This window comes from Syngnathus scovelli, chromosome 7 (assembly GCF_024217435.2).
Source record: "Syngnathus scovelli strain Florida chromosome 7, RoL_Ssco_1.2, whole genome shotgun sequence".
In the NCBI taxonomy this organism is placed as follows: Eukaryota; Metazoa; Chordata; class Actinopteri; order Syngnathiformes; family Syngnathidae; genus Syngnathus; species Syngnathus scovelli.
Genome location: NC_090853.1, coordinates 6,900,815 through 6,913,251, shown reverse-complemented (window position 1 = coordinate 6,913,251; position 12,437 = coordinate 6,900,815). Strand labels below are relative to the sequence as shown.

General features: G+C 39.4%; 1 protein-coding gene across 1 annotated transcript in view; it reads left to right on the top strand.

The window, feature by feature from the left end:
• Positions 1-12,437, top strand: part of LOC125972832 (cGMP-dependent 3',5'-cyclic phosphodiesterase) — a 109,994-nt gene continuing 97,557 nt past the window's right edge. Inside the window, exons 1-2 of the mRNA XM_049726831.2 lie at positions 1-204; positions 335-467. The gene's annotated coding sequence lies outside the window, so the exon portion shown is untranslated. The remainder of the gene's footprint in view (positions 205-334; positions 468-12,437) is intronic.

Sequence of the window (12,437 nt, the reverse complement as noted above, 5' to 3'; positions counted from 1 at the left end):
AAGCAGGTGTAGGCAACTGAAGTGACAAGCTGCACAGGACACGAACACTATGCCTTTTGGTTTTTCCTCAACATCTAACTATGATATGAAAAGCCAAGCGTCCTGCAATTCGATTGCATTGAAGGGTTCATGTGAAAAATTAATGTCTACATTATCTCGGTTTTTGGAATTCCTAATCTGGAAGACAAGGCCTCACCAATTTATGTGAGTATTGAGTCACCCAAAAAACCTTGAGGTTTATTTAGCTATGACTGCCTACGGGAAATGAAATTGCGTATGTGATGTTAATTGTTTCTTGTCCATATTCTTCTGTTTTTCTTATGCAAATTTGAAGGTGGCCCAATGAGTCTGCAAGACCGTTCACCATCTGAGCAACCATCAGGAGATTAAGGCTTGTCCATGATGAAACAGGCAGTTGTCAAAGTGTCCAAATAAGGCACCGAAAGATACTACACCATCCAGACCAGGTGAGGTCTTGTGTTGCCACTACCTACTAAAACAATGGCTTTTTTTTAGACTGCTATTGGGTTTGAATGAGAATGTGTTATGTGTATGTCTGACCTGATTTTATTATCAGCAAAATAGGCAGTTGTCACACGAAAATGATGAAAGAACATAACATTGTGTCCTTCTGCTGTTTTGGAAGAGCTGTCTTGGACTGGCTTTTTATAAAAGAATAGTGATTTGAATTGAAACTTTCAAATATTTTATTAAGTGAGACTCAATAGTGTCAAGACTACATTTTATTGCTTCAAAAAATAGTAGGTGTTGAACATTTAACGCTTTACATCTTAAACATCAGGATGCATGTAGCCGGTGTTAAAATTAACACACTGGGTGTTGAATTAACACCAGAGGATTTGTATTCTGACAGTTTAGCAAGTGTTTTGTGAATATAGCATGATTACATAACTGACGTAATGCATTTATTTAAACAACGTTGCTGACGTGTGTGATTGCATAAAAGATTGCAATATGGCAAGTGTGTGTGAAATATAAGGATTGATGTTCTATTGAGCACAGTAGGACACCCCGCATGGTTTTTCTTCGGGGATTTCTGTCTGGTGCAACATATTACATTTCAGCTTGACTTTCTGATAGAATATCACAAAAAAGATGAGCTTTCTGATACATAAGGAATCAAGTTGACCAACTGCATTCAAGGCCAGAGTGAACAATCGTGTACACCTACTACACATTTTCTTTTCAATCATGTATTCTTGTACCACAAGCTCAAGATTTGCAGCACACTTTATCCACCCTATTTTCTGTCATGATGGAATGAGCTTTGATTTTCATGCAATGAGTTATTGGTCACCACACCCATACTGCTGGACCCCTGGCAAATATTGATTTTGTTACCATGATGATCAGGGTTGGAGCCAGTAAGTTGCTTCTACCCACAGAAGTGATCACAAGACTGTGATTAAGACTGTGATTTGGCTATAAAGTGGGTGTGCCTGCCATTTTATAAATCAATCACTGGTGCCCAACCTTCCTGGCAGAAAAGCAGATAGCAAAAGAAAAGATTGTTTAACTCAGCTTTGCACAATTACAATCAATGTTGTTTTTCTTTTTAGTTCCACCTCGTGCTTTATTCACTCTCCATTCAATTATGACTTTGTGAAAGTCACATGTTAATGCACAAAGGTGTTTAAATGACAGTTAGGGAACAAATGTCAAAATCAAACGAAGGGAGATGCAGGATTTTTGTCTGACAGCAACTTTCCTTTTTTTTTTCTTACTAGTCTTTTGCCTCAAGCTGGCAGTCGTGTGGGACATCATACAGTTAGTTCATTAACACTGTTGTCAGTCACTTCCAGCTGACAGTCAGGAAAACATCCGAGATTTTACACACACACACACGTGCACACGCATTTCCTGAGTCCTACAGTGTTTCCTCCGTTGTGCAAAAGCCACCAGGCTGTGCTGCGTCTGATTACCTCCCTTTGGCCTGGCCCTTCAACTTGATCACCAATTACTAGCCCTTGACAAACAAAGAAGGGAAAAGGTCCTTATCATGGTCTCTATGGCAACCAGTCTCTCAATCTATTCTGACTGATGATTCTCGTCCGCTGCCCTGTTCAAGCATCGGTACAGGCTGATTGGAACGAAAACTAAAAATATAGACTATTACTGTGGTTTCATCTTGTCTTAGATTAGGAGATGGTTAATTTAACTCATAATTACAACGTCAATACAAATGAGTAGCACAGCGACCAAGACTGCCTCACAAGTCTGAGGTTTGAATCTCACCGTACCTGTTTGCTTGTTCTCCTTGTGTTCGCCTAACGTTCTTGAGGTAGTATTACTTTCATATACTGTAGCTTTCTCATGCATGTTAGATTAAATTAAATCTCTGAATTCTGAAAGTGTGAATATGAGTGTGAATGATTGTTTGTCTATATGTGCCTTGCCATTGAGAGGCAGAGGTGGAGAACTTGAGTCACATGACTTGACTTGAATAAGACAGCATTTGCAAGTTTTAGGTCTTACTTGGATATAGCCTTCACACGATGTCGACGTTTGATTTCAAAATCTGAATTTTTAAGGTAGTGCTTGAAAGAAAAGTTTGTCTTGCAGATGTCAAACTTGGAAATGGAAAAGAGACAACATTGACTTCTAACTTCATCAAAGTTAGCTTAGCTATTAACTTACCGTCGCTTCACATCAGTTATGAATTTGATTGAGATGCACAAGACGGAAAGTGTAAACTACCACACAGAAGGAAAATTCTCGTTTGAATAACAACCAAATATTTTTACAAACACCTATGCAAAGCTTAGCACTTTCCTACCTCTCGCCTCTATTTATTTTTTTTTTTTAAAGCTTTATCTTCCAGTGTGCCTATTTCTTGCGTGTAGCAGTTACAGTGGAATTGCAGAATATTCTCTGTCTGACACAAGCGTTATCTCCCCCGAAGCAGTCAGCGCAAATGTTCTCGGGGGGGAAGGACAAGAGAGTAAGGGGGGGGAAGAGTGCAAGTTATTGAAACGCAGAAGCGAATGTCATATGAAAGCCTTCTGGGTGCTAGAAACCGAAGGGGAGAGCAATATGATTTTAAAGCAAATCATTTAAAAAAAAAAAAGCACAAAGGGGTAGAAACGGTCAAATCAATACAAACGTAAGACAGGATGAACTGAGAACCAATCCTAAAAGTGGACAAATGATGTAAAGGTGTTGATGTAAAAAATGCACTGGTGTGTTTAGGTCAGATAAAAGGACCCTTCCTGAGCAGCCAGCATGCACGCGTGATTGAACACCGATGAAAGCTCAGAGATATTCTCGGTGCCTCTCGACTGGTCAGGATGAGTTCACCTCGGTTTGCTGGCTGATAAACAAACCAACAAAAACGAGTGAAGGTATTCTCATGCAATGTTAGACAGAAAATCTACCCTAAAATGAATATTTTTAAAACCAGTCTATTTAGTGTCTGTTGCTAAGCATTGGAAGGTGTTATTGGTCAATCATTCAGGGACCATGAAATAAAAAACATGCAGAACAGCTTTGACGGAAAATATTTCTGGTGTATGAAGGGATGGAAATAATCATTTGATTAATACCGTGATAAGAATTCTTGGCATTGAAACAAAACATTTGGACAGCATGGATCTTCCATCCCTTCAAAATATACAACAGCACTGTACTAATTATAGACGATATTTTTTCCGTAGTCACTAAATGAATGAATGATGGGCAACTGGCAGCTCGTGTAGCCCCTCTGATTAATATGTGATGGAAAGAGAAAAATAAGTACAGCTGGTATTAAGACCCCCTAACAAGCTCAACTTCTCTGAGTGGAAATCGATAAAAGAAAGGAAGAGGAGGGATGGATGGATGGAGGCAGAAGAAGAATGAATTGCCTGGGAGACAAGTGCTAATTGTAGATTAGTCACTCAGTGCCATGGGGTCGTCACGGTGTGTGTGCGCGCGTGTGTGTGCGTTTAAAGAGATTTATAAGGGTGAAACTTTGGATTTGCCCTTAATCGCTGTACAGTTTCATTAAACCTGATTGACGTGATGTGCAGCGCGCACATACAAGCAGTGCAGATGTTGACAGCTGTTCATGTAGTGATGTTAACAGGCTGGTGCACTTATCACATATTATGCATGACAGTTTAAAAATAGCACTGCATTTTTGTCAAAACATGGTCAGATTAACATAACGCCTCAAGATTCAAATATGTCCATTTCAATTTGGTCACTCAGTACCTCCACTTGACATGTTGTTTGTGCAAGACTCAGTTTGAATCTATATAGGTCATGAACTGCGTGTTGGTTAATGTTTTAATCCTGCTAGCAACACAACTAAAATGAAAAAGAGCCATTTTTCCCAGATTTTTTAAAATATTTTTTATTTATTTAGCTATGCAATATCCAGTTTCTTAAACACAGTACGCACCACATTTATAAATACGTAGTTCCCAGATAGCTCGCCTTTTCCATGCTCAAGTTGTTGTTCCGGTTGCGTCCTGCGGCAAATTTTGTGGTCTGACATAATTTGAAGAACTTACTGTAGACACATCACACATTGGCTCTTGCCGTTGGCATTTCTGTGACTGCTGAAATAGTCTTCTCATCAAGAGGCCCAGACGAGCTGGCACCACGTACCTGCTAACACAACGCTGACCCTGTCAAGCCCGATCAGACTTCTCCCTGCATGGGTCAGGACAAACCTTGCCATCCGCGTTTCGGGAATACAAAGTATATAAAGAGCCTCCGTTCACTAAAAGCGCAATGCACATAATACCTTGTACCTCGGAAATTCAGTCTGATTGGGTTCAATACCACTAAATCTAACCCAAAATGATGTAACATGTTCCAAGCAGTGCCCAAACTGAACAGTAGGACTTTATGCTAGCACAAATTGCTGATGACGTATTCGAGGTGAGACATTTAGAAGTAGAGAATAAGGTGGCGATTCTTGGGAGGGGGGTCTGCAGTTCCTCGTATGCTCTCTGGGGCCACCTTTATCCCGCTGAGAACAAAGCAACATGAGTGTCACTGGAAAAAAATAGACCCTATGCTGATCTATCCACAGGCTTTTTGTGTGCCTGTGTGTGTGTGCGTTTGTGTGACGTTGTCCACATGTCTGCGTAGTCCCATGTTACATAAGCTGTTTGGAAAAAGGACTGAACTCTACACAGTGTAAGGGAAGGGCACTACTGTAGTATCAAAAGTACAATTTGAAAATAGCATAGATTGGATCTTTGGTCACACGGACATATGTGGTTGTGCTGTGGTTTCATATTCTATTCCCTTTACCAATCCTTTTTTTTTAAATATTCACAGAATGTTCGACATTCCCACATAATCCTCTTTTCTCTCCTCATTTCCCTCATCTGCAAAATCACCAACGTCATCCTGCTCTCTTCAACCTCATTACTTGCTCTCTCTCCAACACACACACGAACGGTGAATTTGTCTATGGATGTTACTTTGCACTAAATTAAATCAATCTTTCTTTTTACAACAATATTTGCCCCCTTTCATCTAAACACGGTGTTCCTAATAATATTGACGTGTAACATGTATTAAGAGACAGTAAAATAATGTGAAAAACTTGCCACCCCTCAAATTCTCCAATTTGTCTTAATAAAATTCTGAAGTAGGCAGTTAACCTTAGGCTTTATCTCTTAGTATGTCACTAACATTGGACTGTGATAAATATTACTACAACTAACCATTCACGTTTTTCCCTTTTTAATGTCCTCCCAGGTATGCCTTCTTTTTTTTTTTTTTTTTCATATGCTTTGGATTTATTGACCCTGACCCTTAATGACTTCAGTTAAAAGCTATGTTATTGTTGGCCAGAGTTTTAACGTGAACAAATAACGTTAAAATAACCAACAAGGCTCTTGTTCGTTGTGCCAGTGACGGCACGCCGAGCCAAACTGGAAAGTGAAGCTTTCATTTCATCAGCCCGCTGTCACACTGAGTGTTCTGGGCATGGAGCTGAAACAGAGACTGGACTGTGAATGGATCGCTGGATCCTGGTTTTGGGAAACTGCCTGACAGGCCTGACTGGCCCAATCATAGCAGAAAGAGTTTAACCTTCAGTCTATCTGTAAACTTTAGGACACCAAATTGGAAGAGGTCCTGTTCAAAACATCCATCAGAGAAGCAGCTGCAGCAAACTCTGTCCAGAAGGTGGTCAGCGCCTGTCACGTTGGCGGCCAAAGACCCAAAGCTGTTCCTAAGCGCCAACTCAAACTAGTACAGAAGAACAGATGAGGCAAATGGAATGTTAAACTGCAAACTCACAACTTGCATGGTTTCTATCCAGCTGGTTAGGTTCACTGAAGACCCTAAATTTGTGACGCAAGTGCGCTGGAGTCTGTCCTGACTGATTTTTGGGGACATTAATGGAAAATGGCTACCCTCCGTGTGTTGATACTTTGATTGATGGGTGATCTCATAACTAGCTTTCTGTTTGGCTGACATTTTTCTAGTAGAAAATCTTTTCCAAAGGTCATTGGTGCCAATAATTGAAAGACAATATTTTTGCATGTGTATTTAAAATCTCTCATAGCTCCTCACAAAACACAAATCCTAGAACACACAACTGACCATGTCATTTAATTCTTATGTACTGAAGAAAATGAAATGTTGACTTTAATTTGACGTTAAAGTGGTCCAATATTAAGATATAAGATTAAAATGAAATGATGTGGGATCGGCTTGACAATTTAAAAAAAGATTAAAGTTCCTGTGGTTGTTGAAATTCTACACCAGGATCTCTAATGTAATTAACATTATTGGACTGGAAGCTACTATCTCATCTTATGTGTGTTCTTAGGCTTGACATTCTGAAAATTAAATTAAACACAAGTAAGAGTTATCACGACTTCAGAACAATCGTTTCAACTTCTGAGGTGAATGAGTGTGTTGCCGTAGCAACGACACAAGTTGACATACCCAACTGTCAACAGAATGACAGTCATCGGGTGATGCTGAAGGTTGACAACGTCGTGCTTGGACAAGCGCTGTTAAATCGGCATGACAGTTGCAACAGTGGCAAAGATAATTATTGTTGTTACACGCTTCCATTGTTTTGGGAAGCTAATTACAACTGTTTAATTGCCAGTTAATAAATGACAACGAGGTTCTCAAACATCGTTTGAAGAGAAACAGTTTAGAGAATTAAAAACATGATTTGACTGACATCACTGACGTAATTATGACTAAACAAGTGGCTGGCAAATGCATGCGCATGAAATGATCAGGAAATCTACATTTAAATAGTTTTCGTTGGCCGTATTATTAATAACATTGCTGTATTTAGAATTTCGAAAATTGCTTTCATATAACGAAATTATAGCAACGTTTTATGTGGCACATCTCTCGCAACTCTTCCTGCCAACGGTGCTGTACAATAAACAAACCAGACACATTAAAAGAGAAATCCAATAAATGAAAGAAAAATGGATAAGACCAATAAAACGTAGTGCAATAAAAACACACGCAATGAAACGACCTAATAAAACAAAACAAGCTCAGTTTGTGTTAGAGGTGATTCTCAAGAAGGCATTTAACCTTTTGTAGGGTCAATGTGGATTGAATATTAAAAGGAAGAATGTTCCAGAAACAAAACAGGGACTACCATAGAAAAGCTTTTGCATCTCGTCTGGGTTGTTGGAAAGCAGTGTGCTGTGTGGGCCTTTTGATTTTGGCTCGACAGCTCGGATATGCGTGAATAAGAGAAGGCCATACCGTTGAGATATTTAAAGACGGATCAAAAAGTCATCGAAAGTCTTTGAGTGGCACAGAGGTTTTAAAAGTGGCGGATGAAAAGACGACTGAGTCAACCACTTGGTGTCGCGTAAGCTTAGCTTGATGGTGAAGATCACAGCAGTCAGTGTAGGATGTGCGAGGCGTGATGCTCAAAGTTTTTTGGACAGAAACTCAGGGACGGGCTGACCTCTGCGTCAAGTACCGTGCAATTGACTGGTAACCGTTTGTCAACTAGGATAGGCTGCAGATCACTTGTAACCCAATGGGGTCAAGCGCTATAAAAAAATGGATTGTGACGATAGCCAGATGTTGCGCAACACTGTGACATAAGCGTGTAGTACTCAATTGACATTGAGTCACATGGTTGCCACAATTTAGTTTTTTTATAGTCATACCTAGAACGTCCACTTAACCTTTTCTTTTTGCTATTATTTGTAAAACCATCTGTGGTGTTTTGGAAGAAGTCCATCAACTTCTCTTTGACAAATCCACATGCAGAATGAGTTCTACAGTCAGTCCACAGCACAGATTATTAGGCCACACAGATAGATTGAGATTTTTTGCACTTATTTTTGTAGCAGATCAAAAATGTTCCGATTGGGGAGGTGTGACAGTACACCAACACACACCTTCAATGAATGGTTGGAGGTCCACAAAAAAAGTGACTACTGTGAACCTTTCCTTGAAGGAAAAGAGGTTGGGGATGGCGGAATGGTATGCATGGCCTCAACCCTGGGAAAAAAAAAAAAACCTCATGATACATGTGATGTTATCTACACAGTGTAAAAAAAACGGGCTTGAAGAAATGTTGTCATTGTTGGCTAGCATGCATGACTAACTACGGTCAGCTGCCTTGGTCCTGACTTAAAACACAGCAGGTTTTGTTGGAGGCAAGTTTTCCACAACACAGCTTCAGGAAAGTTTCCATTTCAAACGAACTAATTGTAGCGACCACATCATTTTACCTTGCCCGAGGTCTCCCAAACAAACCATTCAGTTTATACTTGCGACTTTAATCCAAAGCGACTAATGGGCCTGGCTGGGATCTTGATTGATTGTCTCTCTGTCTCTCTGGAATAATTATGGACAGTTATATCAACATACTAACGCCTCAGTGGAATGTATTATTTATTTTAAAAAAATATGCAAGACTTGAAATAACACTTTGGTTCTAAATCATACAGAGAGATGCAGGAAAATGCACACAAACAGAAATATGACCAATAGTGTGATGAAATTGATTTAAACCGGATGAGCTGGAGAATTTCACACAGCCAGGAGAGCTTTACTGAGGGATAGGCACTTGGAAGGGAGCTAGGCAGTGGAGATTCTAGGATCAGAGGTTTAGGGGAGCTGAGGAAAAACCAGGAAAGATGTATCTATATTTTTCATACGTCCAGGGGAGTTGCGAGGGATTGGGCGGAACAAACCGATTTTGTGGCGAGGTGGATGCTGCATTTTTTTCTTTAGATATTACATTTCAACTAAGTCCTATACGGTTATATATTTCTGTCTTGTGTAAAAAGATGCACCCAAAAAAAATATTAATGATAAATTCAATTTTTAAAAAAAAAATGGCTTAAGGTATTCCAAACGTGGATTTTTTTTGGGAGAAATCACAGTAATAAATTCACCAGAAACAAGTAAAGATGCCTGAGATTGAGTTGATGTTGTGTTGAGGTAGCAGTGAGATGTGTATATGTGGAAAGAGGAGAAAGCAACGAGGATAATAGCTTACAAGCCTTTAACACCCAACAGGGATTCAACAGAGCACTGAAAGGAGGAAATTAAGATAAAGAGGGCTCCATACACGCACTGAGAAGTGTCTAAAAGGCACAACGTGTAACTGGAGAGACAAAAGCTGGTTTTTGTTTATTTTTCAGGCCACAGTATTCTGGGACGCTGCATTGTGTGTCTTTTTATTTGCTCTTATCAGTGCATATTTCATAATTAATATGTTTATTTTTGTGCAGTAGTTTTGCTGGTTGTAGCACTTACAGAAGGGTTTAATGATATGTTGTCCCTCTCTAATTTTTATCATGTATCCTGAAAATCCGGCCTTCACATTTAGACTGGTTACCAGCCAATCACAGGGGCTTTGTTTTTCTTTTTCATTTTGTTTGAATCAAACACTAACCTCAAGTAGGTGAGAGCCGATATATGCGTATGTTGGCAAACAGAAGAGGATAAATGTGGCAATATGAGTATAAAAGGCTTGACAGCACAGCCAGCTTTGCCTCATTTGGCCTCTTGTGTGTAATTGGAAGCACTTCCAACTGAAGGACAGGTACAGACAATTATTCATTTCACCAACAACTCTGAAGTCTCACTAATTGGCTGAGTTTTTAAATCTGTATTCCAGAATATTTACAACCCACGCTGTAGCTCTAAACACAGTCTGTCGACGAACGATATCTGTAATGAATATTCTGTAGAGGAAAGCTCGCAAGCCATCAGGTAATACTTTTTGAATGATTCATAGTCTAGTCAGTTTGTAGTTGTTAAACAATTTATGAAGGCTGCCTGTAAATGTCAGTAAGCACTGAAGACATTTGGATGTAATCAACTCAGGAGCTGATTTTAGAGCGACGCTCCAGGCGATCTCAATCAGCTAGTACGTGACACACTTTTGCTGTGCTGCAAAATTAAACAGCATTCATCTGTTATGATGAGGACATAAAACGAAATGCGATTCCAACAGTCTGATCATGCAGGCTTGGTTTGGGGAACTGCAACCTATCCCAAGGTGGCGCCGGCTCAATTTTGGGGGCATATATTGAGACAGATAACCTTTCGTTTCATATGAGTGGCAATTGAAGCCAGGCGAGTGAACCAACTCAATTTCAAACATACGGCTCCGCGTTTGACCCTTTGATGGTTTTCAATTAATTTGATTCGTGAAATCATGAGTATCTCTATTTTTAGTTCTAGGTAAAAAGAAATGGGAAAGGGGAAGCCTGCTCAGGCTCACGTAGATGTGCCGCTTTAGTTTCAGAGACATTTTAAGAGTGGAAATCAACAGCATTTTGCAGGTCATCGTATGATTTACGAGACGAGGGATGCTTGAGGACAATCTGGAACAGCAGGAATGTCCCACCTCATAAAAATAAGCTTCACTGAACTTTATTGAAGCGCAGCGCTCAGACACTGCTGTCACACTATGTCGCCCGAGTTACTGGAAGGACCTTTATCCTTTTCTTGCATGTTCAGGCCGTATAAGGATGTAGCGTTTCTATCCATAATGCATATCAATCCATCCATTTTTTTTTTACTTTTTATTATTTTCAGAATTTGGTGTTTTTATTAGTTAGAGCCTATCTCGGCTGACTTCTGTGTATTTACATATATCTGATTTCTAAAACTTTTAGGGACATTTTTTAAAATTGATATAAGAAAAGATTTTCACCAGAAGGGTGAACAAGTAAGGAAAGAGACCCAATAAAAAAATTCCAATGAAAGTAACAAGTAATGTTCCACACATACTACATAAAAGACACCATAGCACTCCATCTATTATTGTATGACTTAAGTATCCTGGAGCAGGAGAAATGAGACTCAGCCTGCAGAGGTAAATCGTGTAGCATTATTCCAAATAATGTTCTCCAGGTTGCCATAACGACTGAATACGGAGCCAGACTGGGAGCCTAAAAAAAAAAAAAATCCAATTGAAGACAGTTACAATTTGAGTCAGACAGAAATAGTATCAAAATTGTTAAGAATGGTAAGATTTACTTAATCAAAGGTGTTAAGGGCTGTGTGAAAGATGACGGCACATTCAAAGTCATAACTAAATGCTGATTTAATAAAGCTAATAATTTTAACATCCCGTGTGGAGAGACCTTAACAAAGGCAGGAGGTAATCAGCTGTGAAACTCTGAGAAAACTTCATTTAAACACAGCAGGGCTTTTGCGCCAATGGGCAATGTGTGTTCCAGTCCAGCTAATTCCTCCTGTGCTTAGCAGATATGGAACTTGGCATCTACTAGATCAGAGTGAGTGTGAGCATCAAATCAGGTGAATGTAAACGAAGGCACAGTACACAATTAACTGCTTGTGGATGACGTCATTCCCCTCTGGGAGGCAGTTGGTATTATGGCAGTCACGCTATGAAAATACCGTATTTTCCGGACTATAAGGCGCACCTAAAAACCTAAAATTTTCTCACAAGCCGACAGTGTGCCTTATAGTCTGGTGCGTATGGACCAAATTCCTAAATTTAAACTGGCCCAAAGCATTGTGTCATGAAATCAATCATAAGTGGCCCGCTGAAGACTATGAATCATTATTTTGTGATTATAAGGTAATTTGTTGCGTCTGAAGTTGAAATAAAAGAAGATAAAATGTAGAATGATTTAAAAATCTGACATGATGCATTAATGGTTTGGTTTGGTTTATTGTTTAGCACATATTATTATAGCAATAACAGTGCAAGGAGAGAGACGAAGCCTAGGGCTTGTAAGGAGCTCCACTCCTGTTACATATACAAACAAAGTGCAAAACAAACAAAGTGCTGTGTAGTCAAATGTCATTCAAGTGTTTGTAAAAATATAAGTAAATAAACAAAAGCATAACAAACTAAATATTAATTCGTCATATTTACATATGCATATATACGAATGTGTATGTATACATACATAAACAGATACACAAAATGGGCCATTCATTGAAGGTGTGCCTTATAGCCCGGCGCGCCTTATAGTCCA